The 12,800-nt window shown below is 52.7% G+C and overlaps 1 protein-coding gene across 4 annotated transcripts in view; it reads right to left on the bottom strand.

Moving 5' to 3' along the window:
* helz (helicase with zinc finger) overlaps positions 1-4,363 on the bottom strand; it is a 290,186-nt gene extending 285,823 nt beyond the window's left edge. For all 4 annotated transcript variants that reach the window (XM_072483730.1, XM_072483732.1, XM_072483731.1 and 1 more), the window contains exon 1: positions 4,247-4,363. The gene's annotated coding sequence lies outside the window, so the exon portion shown is untranslated. The remainder of the gene's footprint in view (positions 1-4,246) is intronic.
* Positions 4,364-12,800: the final 8,437 nt, after the last annotated feature.

Raw genomic sequence — 12,800 nt, 5'->3', positions numbered from 1 at the left:
TGGCCTCCTTCTGCACTGTAAATTCTATGACGATTCTGTGACAAGAAAAATGCTTCCATTAGTTCCAAGGATCGTTTTCTTAACTATAATATGCTGAAATGTGCCACTTGGCCACAGCAAGGAGGACAAAGTGTAGGAGGAAGAGAGGGGAAGAACTAGGAGACAAAGAACAAATGAAAAATATGTTCTAATCCCATCAGAAAATAGACATTTAAAAATAAATTTCCAAACTATGCTAAAAGAAAACTGTACATGATAAATTGCACTAGATTCAAAACAGCACCCTCTGTTCAAAACAACAATATAGCTGAACTTAAACATGGAGTTACAATTGTATATATTAAAACACCTCCCATCCAGTCAATGGTCCTGGTCTTGTATGCATTGAATGTTTTTGCAATTCTTTTCAGATTTCCTCTTTAATTTCCTATTTTACCATCGAAGCTATCAAAGCCAAATCTAATCCAGTTCTCACTGGACCTCCTTCCATATGTACCTTCCTATCGGAGAAACTCAACAGCAATAAACAGAAATTCAGGCTAATGCATCCCCTTCTTAACCCATAAACACCAATACCAAATGCAGCAATCAATAGCACTCCCAGCTGAAATCTGTTAACTCATCATAAATGACAAATAGGACTGAAGTCTGTATAAATTAGCACAACAGGCAGTGTGCATGCCAATCACAGGGAGCTCCCATTTTCTTTTCCACCCAAGACTTTTGATATAGTGGAGTGTTCCTTAAATTTAACCTATGGAATTATAAGTGACAGACCATAGCAAACCATGAGCTTCAAATTTCAACTGGTATTTATTATGTTGAAGTCAATTGTTCCAGCCATCTTTAATACTTTAAACTGTCACTTGTCTTCTCCATAGTTCCATGCATCAATGGGAATGTCAAAACACAAATGTTTTTCAGAAACATGTCCGACGCGACAGGCTTCGGGTGAAATTTGACATGGCTTTTGCTTCCTCCAGTACATTTTTCAGGGATCGAATTAAATCACCAGAGTATTCTGGCTTCATTCACCATTTTTTTTGCAGGTTCGCGTGCCTCCCGTCCATTGACTGTCTCCACCTCCTTCTGCCTTGGGAAAGCGGGCAGCATAATCAAAGACCCCTCCCAACCGGGTTATTCACTCTTCCAACTTCATCCATTGTGCAGGAGTCATAAAAGTCTAAGAACACGCACTAACAGGTTCAAAAACTGCTTCTTCCCCACTGTTACCAGACTCCTGAATGATCCTCTTGTGGACTGGTCTCTTCACACATCTTCTCTACTGAGTAGTACTGCACTCCGTATGCTCGCCCTTGCCTGTACCTATGTATTTACATTGTGTATTTATGTATGTCCTATGTTTTTTTTTCATGTATGGAATGATTGTCTGGACGGTACGCAGAACAATACTTTTCATTATATCTCAGTACATGTGACAATAAAACAAATTCAAAATTTTGCTGGGCTACTTATATTAATAAAGGCAATACTGACCATAAAGAATAAACCAAATGGAACTATTTCCTACACTGCTTCATGAATCAATTTGATCACAGGCAGCACAGTGGTTAGCACTGTTGCCTCACGGCATCGAGGTCGCAGGTTCGATCCCAGCTCTGGGTCACTGTCCGTGTGGAGGTTGCACATTCTCCCCATGTTTGCGTGGGTTTCACCCCCACAATCCAAAGATGTGCAGGGTACGAGGATTGGCCACGCTAAATAGCCCCTTAATTGGAAATGAGTTGGGTACTCAAGTTTAAAAAAATCTTTAATGTATCAATTTGATCTATACAAGCTTGATTTTAAAATTGGATTTAACAGAAAAATACAAATGTGCAGAACAGCAACTCAACAGGCATTTAAACGAAAACAAACTATACAAAAGAGTTCTTAGAGCACTTCACAGTGCAGAGATTTTATTTGTTTTTAAATAATGGGGACAGGAAGCAAAAAGGGAAGAATGGAAATGGATGGCATCATTGGAGTGGAAGGATGGTCAATGAACATGTTCCCAATAAAATGTCATTGTTGTACGCAGCCAGCTTTTGCAATGCACAGTGCCTTTAATTTATTTTGTACAAATGCATGGTTTTAACATCAAGGCACCTTCCAAGTTGCTGCATGGCCACACGAGTGCACAACTTAGCAGGAAGTTTGCTTTGGAAATTTTGAAATAGGAAAAAGGTATTGAAGGAATGGGGTCCGGAACACACATGTTCAGCCAGTGCCATGATGTGATACTAAGGCAAACAGAATGAGGAAGTCCCAGATTCAACCATGGGTGTGCTAAGTTAGCTGATGTCAGCTAGAGTGGCAGGTAGGTACATTCTAATTGGTCTTCTGTATTATTGAGCTGTGGCAGCAAGCACAGTGGAACACTGGTGCTATATGACACAGCGCAATAACGTTAAGCTTTATGTGCACACTTCCATTCAAGCTGGCACAAATTAATGTTTTGCTGGAAGCAGAGAAATTATAGAGTAAATAGTCAACCATAGTCATTTAAGCAGGCTCAAGAGGCTAGATTGCCTATTATGTTCTATGAAAGAACTATTCACTCTAATTCCACCCTCCAGCTCTTGGTCTGTAGTCCTGTAGGTAACAGCACCTCAAGCACAAATCTGGTGTTCATGGTCAATAAGGGAATTTCTTGATTCATAAGGGAGCAGATTCGATGGACCAAATGGCCTAATTCTACTCCTATATCTTATATGGTGGAGGAGGAGAGATTGTTGTAATTATACTTTAGGAGGGACTCCCATCACTATCACCAAATTATCAGAAATTAGAATCTGGTTGAAAATTCTAGCACTTTCCAAAATAATTATTGCAACATTTATTAGCATAATACATTATGTTTTATTTCAAGAAGAAATTATGCAGGCATCTCAAAAGCACTTTAGTGTGATGGATACTGAGTGGATATTGAGCAGAAAGAGAAAATGACAAGGATCAAGAGGACGATGATTGCAAGGCAATGTCGAGAAAGATAATTTTAGGAGGCAAGGACACAAGATGCCTGAAGGAGTAATCACCTCGCCCAACCTCTGTAGACATTAGAAACTGACGAGTGTGAAGGAAATATTTTATTTTTGCCACTGGAAGTACCCAACTACCCATCTTAAAAGTATGCTGACAACTGTGAGAAAATATTCCCAGAATTTTCCATCCTTGAGCATTGTATAGCATGTAATTAAAAACAAAATGGCTGAGGTACAAGAAAAAGACACTTGGAATATTGTGGCTCCAATTCATGTACTTGAAGAAACTTTCATTAGTATAATTTCACACATCCAAAAGCCAGCAGTAAAACAAAATACAAAGTTCAGGATTTGGACTTTGGCGAGGGCATGGGATTTTTAAAATTGTAATATCTGGTAATTCGAAAAAGGATGCAAACATGTTTTAACCTTTGTTAGTGGTGACCACTATAAACATCAGGTGAGTTCAGCTGATAAAAGTTCGTGACGGACGCCAGTAAGTGATGTAATACAGCAGGAATGGAATCCCGCATCAAAACAAGTGTTCAGACAACATTGTTCATGTAACTGGACTAAAATAGATGGAAGAATAGTTCGCCTACATATGTGGGTTTTATTAACAATACAACAGGAGCGTAACGAAAAAGGTTTTATAAAAATAAAGGTTGCTCACTCTACTTTCCGAATATTGCAGCTTCTGGCAAAGCCAGCAGGTAAATATGGAGCAACAGTGGCGCGTTGGAGTAACACACGGAGCTTTGTAATAATAAAGATGCAGTAGGTTCCCAGGACATTCTGACTGAGGGGTCCAGAATGTGGGGAGAACAGGGCGATCCTCCCCATCCCCCCCACCCGCCGCCGTCGCTTGTTTACGCTCCACACTCCGGCCTCCACAAGCGCTGGGCCTACACTTTCCACAGCTGAGCTCCCTCCCCAAAACTCAGCAGCGGCGACTGTAGCGAGGAGGAGGGAGCCGGGCCTGTGGAGGTCGCTGTCCCGGGCCTTGGACTGAGCCAGAGCGGCGGCGCCGGCCACAACAACACCGACCCCCGCCCGCCCGCCAGCCGGCCGCCCCTTCCCCCCACCGCCTCCCCTTCAAACAACAACAGCCTCAGCAGCGCCCAGCCAGGCACCAGCGCCTCCCCGCCGGCCTCTCCTACCTCTTCCCCCCGCTTCCTCAAACCTTCCCCGCCACATTCCTCAAGGGAGCGGCCGAACCTGAGACGGCGGCTGATCGGACACCGACCCAACTCCGCACCTACCTTTGCCTTTACTTTTGCGCCATCTTGGATCCACTTGTCAGCGTCCCCCCGAGGCATTGTGGGGGATGGGCCCACTGCGTCTGCGCGAACTCTTCCAAAGCAGCGCACCCTCAAAAAACACCGTCCGAAGTCTTCCGACACCAGCTGCTTTGGAAGAGTTGGAGTTGGGTCGGTGTCCGATCGGCCGCCGGGCGGGGGGGGTAAAGGGAGTCAGCTGGAGGGGGTAAAGGGAGACAGGGGGAGGGGGTAAAGGGGGTCAGAGACAGTGGGAGGGGGTAAAGGGGGTCAGAGACAGCGGGAGGGGGTAAAGGGGGTCAGAGACAGCGGGAGGGGGTAAAGGGAGTCAGTGACAGGGGGAGGGGGTAAAGGGGGTCAGAGACAGCGGGAGGGGGTAAAGGGAGTCAGTGACAGGGGGAGGGGGTAAAGGGGGTCAGAGACAGCGGGAGGGGGTAAAGGGAGTCAGTGACAGGGGGAGGGGGTAAAGGGGGTCAGAGACAGCGGGAGGGGGTAAAGTGAGTCAGAGACAGCGGGAGGGGGTAAAGGGGGTCAGAGACAGCGGGAGGGGGTAAAGGGAGTCAGTGACAGGGGGAGGGGGTAAAGGGAGTCAGTGACAGGGGGAGGGGGTAAAGGGAGTCAGTGACAGGGGGAGGGGGTAAAGGGAGTCAGAGACAGCGGGAGGGGGTAAAGGGGGTCAGAGACAGCGGGAGGGGGTAAAGGGGGTCAGAGACAGCGGGAGGGGGTAAAGGGGGTCAGAGACAGCGGGAGGGGGTAAAAGGAGTCAGTGACAGAGGGAGGGGGTAAAGGGAGTCAGAGACAGCGGGAGGGGGTAGAGGGGGTAAAGGGAGTCAGGGGGAGGGGGTAAAGGGAGTCAGTGACAGCGGGAGGGGGTAAAGGGGGTCAGAGACAGCGGGAGGGGGTAAAAGGAGTTAGTGACAGCGGGAGGGGGTAAAGGGAGTCAGAGACAGGGGGAGGAGGTAAAGGGAGACAGGGGGAGGGGGTAAAGGGAGACAGAGACAGTGGGAGGGGGCAAAGGGGGACAGAGACAGCGGGAGGGGTAAAGGGAGACCGAGACAGGGGGAGGGGGTAAAGGGAGACATGGACAGGGGGAGGGGGTAAAGGGAGACAGAGACAGGGGGACGGGGTAAAGGGAGACAGAGACAGTGGGAGGGGGTAAAGGGGGACAGAGACAGCGGGAGGGGGTAAAGGGGGACAGAGACAGCGGGAGGGGTAAAGGGAGACCGAGACAGGGGGAGGGGGTAAAGGGAGACAGGGGGAGGGGGTAAAGGGGGTCAGTGACAGCGGGAGGGGGTAAAGTGAGTCAGTGACAGCTGGAGGGGTAAAGGGAGACGGGGGAGGGGGAGGGGGTAAAGGGAGTCAGTGACAGCGGGAGGGGGTAAAGGGGGTCAGCGGGAGGGGGTAAAGGGAGTCAGAGACAGCGGGAGGGGGTAAAGGGGGTCAGAGATGGCGGGAGGGGGCAAAGGGGGTTAGAGACAGCGGGAGGGGGTAAAGGGAGTCAGAGACAGGGGGAGGAGGTAAAGGGAGACAGGGGGAGGGGGTAAAGGGAGACAGAGACAGTGGGAGGGGGCAAAGGGGGACAGAGACAGCGGGAGGGGTAAAGGGAGACCGAGACAGGGGGAGGGGGTAAAGGGAGACAGAGACAGGGGGAGGGGGTAAAGGGAGACAGAGACAGGGGGAGGGGGTAAAGGGAGACAGAGACAGTGGGAGGGGGTAAAGGGGGACAGAGACAGCGGGAGGGGTAAAGGGAGACCGAGACAGGGGGAGGGGGTAAAGGGAGACAGGGGGAGGGGGTAAAGGGGGTCAGTGACAGCGGGAGGGGGTAAAGTGAGTCAGTGACAGCTGGAGGGGTAAAGGGAGACGGGGGAGGGGGTAAAGGGAGTCAGTGACAGCGGGAGGGGGTAAAGGGGGTCAGCGGGAGGGGGTAAAGGAAGTCAGAGACAGCGGGAGGGGGTAAAGGGGGTCAGAGATGGCGGGAGGGGGCAAAGGGGGTTAGAGACAGCGGGAGGGGGTAAAGGGAGTCAGAGACAGCGGGAGGGGGTAAAGGGCGTCAGAGACAGCGGGAGGGCGTAAAGGGAGTCAGAGACAGCGGGAGGGGGTAATGGGGGTCAGTGACAGCGGGAGGGGGTAAAGGGGGTCAGCGGGAGGGGGTAAAGGGAGTCAGAGACAGCGGGAGGGGGTAAAGGGAGTCAGAGACAGGGGGAGGGGGTAAAGGGAGTCAGAGACAGCGGGAGGGGGTAAAGGGTGTCTGACAGCGGGAGTGGGTAAAGGGAGTCAGTGACAGCGGGAGGGGGTAAAGGGGGTCAGTGACAGCGGGAGGGGGTAAAGGGAGTCAGAGACAGCGGGAGGGGGTAAAGGGGGTCAGAGACAGCGGGAGGGGGTAAAGGGAGTCAGAGACAGCGGGAGGGGGTAAAGGGAGTCAGTGACAGCGGGAGGGGGTAAAGGGGGTCAGAGACAGCGGGAGGGGGTAAAGGGTGTCAGAGACAGCGGGAGGGGGAAAAGGGGGTCAGAGACAGCGGGAGGGGGAAAAGGGGGTCAGAGACAGCAGGAGGGTGTAAAGGGAGTCAGAGACAGCGGGAGGGGGTAAAGGGGGTCAGCGGGAGGGGGTAAAGGGAGTCAGTGACAGCGGGAGGGGGTAAAGGGGGTCAGAGACAGCGGGAGGGGGTAAAGGGAGTCAGACACAGCGGGAGGGGGTAAAGGGGGTCAGCGGGAGGGGGTAAAGGGAGTCAGTGACAGCGGGAGGGGGTAAAGGGGGTCAGTGACAGCGGGAGGGGGTAAAGGGAGTCAGTGACAGGGGGAGGGGGTAAAGGGAGTCAGAGACAGCGGGAGGGGGTAAAGGGAGTCAGTGACAGGGGGAGGGGGTAAAGGGAGTCAGTGACAGGGGGAGGGGGTAAAGGGAGTCAGTGACAGGGGGAGGGGGTAAAGGGAGTCAGAGACAGCGGGAGGGGGTAAAGGGGGTCAGAGACAGCGGGAGGGGGTAAAGGGGGTCAGAGACAGCGGGAGGGGGTAAAAGGAGTTAGTGACAGCGGGAGGGGGTAAAGGGAGTCAGTGACAGGGGAGGGGGTAAAGGGAGTCAGTGACAGGGGGAGGGGGTAAAGGGAGTCAGAGACAGCGGGAGGGGGTAAAGGGGGTCAGAGACAGCGGGAGGGGGTAAAAGGAGTTAGTGACAGCGGGAGGGGGTAAAGGGAGTCAGTGACAGAGGGAGGGGGTAAAGGGAGTCAGAGACAGCGGGAGGGGGTAGAGGGGGTAAAGGGAGTCAGGGGGAGGGGGTAAAGGGAGTCAGTGACAGCGGGAGGGGGTAAAGGGGGTCAGAGACAGCGGGAGGGGGTAAAAGGAGTTAGTGACAGCGGGAGGGGGTAAAGGGAGTCAGAGACAGGGGGAGGGGGCAAAGGGGGACAGAGACAGCGGGAGGGGTAAAGGGAGACCGAGACAGGGGGAGGGGGTAAAGGGAGACAGGGGGAGGGGGTAAAGGGAGACAGAGACAGTGGGAAGGGGCAAAGGGGGACAGAGACAGTGGGAGGGGTAAAGGGAGACCGAGACAGGGGGAGGGGGTAAAGGGAGACAGAGACAGGGGGAGGGGGTAAAGGGAGACAGAGACAGGGGGACGGGGTAAAGGGAGACAGAGACAGTGGGAGGGGTAAAGGGAGACCGAGACAGGGGGAGGGGGTAAAGGGAGACAGGGGGAGGGGGTAAAGGGGGTCAGTGACAGCGGGAGGGGGTAAAGTGAGTCAGTGACAGCTGGAGGGGTAAAGGGAGACGGGGGAGGGGGTAAAGGGAGTCAGTGACAGCGGGAGGGGGTAAAGGGGGTCAGAGATGGCGGGAGGGGGTAAAGGGGGTCAGAGATGGCGGGAGGGGGCAAAGGGGGTTAGAGACAGCGGGAGGGGGTAAAGGGAGTCAGAGACAGCGGGAGGGGGTAAAAGGGGTCAGAGATGGCGGGAGGGGGCAAAGTGGGTTAGAGACAGCGGGAGGGGGTAAAGGGAGTCAGAGACAGGGGGAGGGGGTAAAGGGAGACAGAGACAGTGGGAGGGGGTAAAGGGAGACAGAGACAGGGGGAGGGGGTAAAGGGAGACAGAGACAGGGGGACGGGGTAAAGGGAGACAGAGACAGTGGGAGGGGGTAAAGGGGGACAGAGACAGCGGGAGGGGTAAAGGGAGACCGAGACAGGGGGAGGGGGTAAAGGGAGACAGGGGGAGGGGGTAAAGGGGGTCAGTGACAGCGGGAGGGGGTAAAGTGAGTCAGTGACAGCTGGAGGGGTAAAGGGAGACGGGGGAGGGGGTAAAGGGAGTCAGTGACAGCGGGAGGGGGTAAAGGGGGTCAGCGGGAGGGGGTAAAGGGAGTCAGAGACAGCGGGAGGGGGTAAAGGGGGTCAGAGATGGCGGGAGGGGGCAAAGGGGGTTAGAGACAGCGGGAGGGGGTAAAGGGAGTCAGAGACAGCGGGAGGGGGTAAAGGGAGTCAGTGACAGTGGGAGGGGGTAAAGGGAGACAGAGACAGCGAGAGGGGGTAAAGGGAGTCGGAGACAGCGGGAGGGGGTAAAGGGCGTCAGAGACAGCGGGAGGGCGTAAAGGGAGTCAGAGACAGCGGGAGGGGGTAATGGGGGTCAGTGACAGCGGGAGGGGGTAAAGGGGGTCAGCGGGAGGGGGTAAAGGGAGTCAGAGACAGCGGGAGGGGGTAAAGGGAGTCAGAGGCAGGGGGAGGGGGTAAAGGGAGTCAGAGACAGCGGGAGGGGGTAAAGGGTGTCTGACAGCGGGAGTGGGTAAAGGGAGTCAGTGACAGCGGGAGGGGGTAAAGGGGGTCAGTGACAGCGGGAGGGGGTAAAGGGAGTCAGAGACAGCGGGAGGGGGTAAAGGGGGTCAGAGACAGCGGGAGGGGGTAAAGGGAGTCAGAGACAGCGGGAGGGGGTAAAGGGGGTCAGTGACAGCGGGAGGGGGTAAAGGGAGTCAGAGACAGCGGGAGGGGGTAAAGGGGGTCAGAGACAGCGGGAGGGGGTAAAGGGAGTCAGAGACAGCGGGAGGGGGTAAAGGGAGTCAGTGACAGCGGGAGGGGTAAAGGGGGTCAGAGACAGCGGGAGGGGGTAAAGGGTGTCAGAGACAGCGGGAGGGGGAAAAGGGGGTCAGAGACAGCGGGAGGGGGAAAAGGGGGTCAGAGACAGCGGGAGGGTGTAAAGGGAGTCAGAGACAGCGGGAGGGGGTAAAGGGGGTCAGCGGGAGGGGGTAAAGGGAGTCAGTGACAGCGGGAGGGGGTAAAGGGGGTCAGAGACAGCGGGAGGGGGTAAAGGGAGTCAGACACAGCGGGAGGGGGTAAAGGGGGTCAGCGGGAGGGGGTAAAGGGAGTCAGAGACAGCGGGAGGGTGTAAAGGGAGTCAGAGACAGCGGGAGGGGGTAAAGGGAGTCAGAGACAGCGGGAGGGGCTAAAGGGGGTCAGCGGGAGGGGATAAAGGGAGACAGAGACAGCGGGAGGGGGTAAAGGGGGTTAGAGACAGCGGGAGGGGGTAAAGGGAGTCAGAGACAGCGAGAGGGGGTAAAGGGAGTCAGAGACAGCGGGAGGGGGTAAAGGGGGTCAGTGACAGCGGGAGGGGGTAAAGGGAGTCAGAGACAGCGAGAGGGGGTAAAGGGAGTCAGAGACAGCGGGAGGGGGTAAAGGGGGTCAGTGACAGCGGGAGGGGGTAAAGGGGGTCAGAGACAGCGAGAGGGGGTAAAGGGAGTCAGAGACAGCGGGAGGGGGTAAAGGGGGTCAGTGACAGCGGGAGGGGGTAAAGGGAGTCAGAGACAGCGAGAGGGGGTAAAGGGAGTCCGAGACAGCGGGAGGGGGTAAAGGGGGTCAGTGACAGCGGGAGGGGGTAAAGGGGGTCAGAGACAGCGGGAGGGGGTAAAGGGAGTCAGAGACAGCGGGAGGGGGTAAAGGGAGTCAGAGACGGGGAGGAGGTAAAGGGAGTCAGAGACAGCGGGAGGGGGTAAAGGGGGTCAGTGACAGCGGGAGGGGGTAAAGGGGGTCTGACAGCGGGAGGGGGTAAAGGGAGTCAGTGACAGCGGGAGGGGGTAAAGGGGGTCAGTGACAGCGGGAGGGGGTAAAGGGAGTTAGTGACAGCGGGAGGGGGTAAAGTGAGTCAGCTGAAGGGGGTAAAGGGCGCCAGTGACAGCGGGAATAGGGGAAAGGCAACAGGAGCAGCCTTTTAGCTGCTTTCCTCAATCTCTATGCAACTTCCTTCTGCCGTAATCAATTGAAATATAACCTGTAAATCTATATATATCCATGCTCTAGTAACTTGGGCTGATATGGAATTTTCAGCAGAGAAGCAAGTCATATGTAAAACTGAATGGAAATGACAGCCTAGAACAAGGACAATTCAGCACTGTTACTCTCCAGAAAGCAAGGTGGTGGAGGGGAGCACTGGAACCAATCTTTACACACTTTATACACTTTTATAAACATTTATTTGCATGGATTCATATTGCAAGCAGCCACCTTTATGCCCAATAACCACACGTTAATCGCGAGGTACTGTCCACTACCTGTATACAATGAAATATAATTAATATACCATTAACTAACCCAACTGGTCAATAATGTTGCTAACTTTCCGGTTGGTTCAATTGCTCTGTTTTATTACCTTTGCTTTCGAGTCGCCAGGTATCTTTATGATACCGCCATGAGGTTCCAGTCCAAATAATGATCAATAACTCAATACACCGATTAGTAAGATTCAAATCAAAGCACATTTATTATACACAGTAATCGCTACTCATGCATAAATTCTACTTCTACAACTAACAGGCCTATACTTAGCTTCGGACTGACCCACCAGGTCAGGGGAACAAATGGCCTTTCGTTCGGGTTTTGAGTCTGCGGGATTCGAAGTTGGTACGGATTGGTAGCTAGGAGCGCCTATCTCGTAGCGAGCGTTGAATTAAGACTTACTTCTTTCGGCGGTCACTTCACCGGTCACGGTCAAGGTTGCTTCGCGTTGCTGGGTGATCCGAAGAGAGTGAGTTGAACTTGGGGCTTAACTCTTATAGTCCCCATGGCCTTCCCGCCTTTCGGGGCGGACCCTGTACCTGGTTCTTGGTGATTGGACTTTGTTCCAATCGCTTGGTTCGATTTCTCCAATACTGGAGCGGTTCCCTGATCGATGGGTGTCCGTTAACCTCTTTTGTGTTGGCTCCTGCTGGCGCTGGGGAGTTTGGCTTAGTTTTGAGTGTCCCAAATGTTGCTATTGTTCCCGGGGATTGCTCATCAGTATGTAGATGGCTGCTACATTGTTATGCTGATGGTCGCTGGTATCGATATTGGCTGGCCTTTTTCAGAGTTAAATACACAGCAAACCTGCACCTGCTGGTTTCTGCCTGTGTTGGCTGACTTTCCCATCAGCCTTTGCTGTTCGCCATTTTAAATCGGGAGTTGGCCAATTTAGGTGGCTACAATATCAAAGTTTATGCTCCTTATTAGCCTCCTTCCAGTTGACATTATCTGTTCCATTCTCTCTCATGTATTTATCTATCTTCCCCATAAATGTGTTGATCCTGATTACATTAACTATTCCATGTGATAGTGAGTTCCACAGTCTCATCACTGAGTAGGAAATGTTGCTCCTCAATCCCTTAGTGACAATCTTACATTTCTGACTCCAGCAGATATTGTATGGTAGAATTATAAAACAACTTTCATTTATACAGCACCTTCAAGATGCTTCCCGTGAGCATTATCAAACAAAATTTGATACCAAACCACTTGAAGAGATAGTTGGACAAGTAACCAAAGGTTTGCATGAAAAGGAAGATTTTTTTTTTAACAAACAATTTTATTGAGGTATTTTTTTGTCATTGTAAACAGTTACAGCTAACAGAAATGTGCAAACATCAATATAAAACCATCAATATAAAACCACTACTTCAATCAAACCATACTGCACATGCCCACTCCTCTCCCCTAGACACTACCCGCCTATTTATCCCTCAAGTCGATGAATGGTTGCCACCTTCGGGCAAACCCCAGTACAGATCCCCTCAAGGCGAACTTAATTTTTTCCATACCCAGAAAACTTGAGATGTCCGAAAGCCATAGTTCGGTCTTCGGGGGTTTGGAGTCCCTCCATGCCAGCAGTATTCGCCGCCGGGCTATTAGGGAAGCAAAGGCCAGAACATCTGCCTCTTTCTCCCCGGGAACCCCGAAAATTGCCACCTCTGGACTCATCACCACCCTTGTTTTCAGCACCCGAGACATGACCCCGCAAATCCCTCCCAGTACCCCCTAAGCTTAGAACATGCCCAAAACATGTGAACATGGTTCGCTGGTCCCCCCGCGCATCTAGCGCACTTGTCTTCTACCCCAAAGAATTTGCTCATCCGAGCTACCGTCATGTGGGCCCGATGAACGACCTTAAATTGAATCAGACCGAGCCTGGCACATGTTGCGGTTGAATTTACCCTACTCAGAGTTCCGCCCACAGCCCGACCTTCATCTCCCCGTCGAGCTCCTCCTCCCATTTGAGTTTCAGTTCCTCCGTCTGGGACTCTTCCCCCTTCATGAGCACCTTGTAGATAT

Source organism: Scyliorhinus torazame, chromosome 18 (genome assembly GCF_047496885.1).
Source record: "Scyliorhinus torazame isolate Kashiwa2021f chromosome 18, sScyTor2.1, whole genome shotgun sequence".
NCBI classification, from domain to species: Eukaryota; Metazoa; Chordata; class Chondrichthyes; order Carcharhiniformes; family Scyliorhinidae; genus Scyliorhinus; species Scyliorhinus torazame.
Note: the sequence above shows the minus strand (reverse complement) of the source record. Positions and strands in the feature narration are given on the sequence as shown.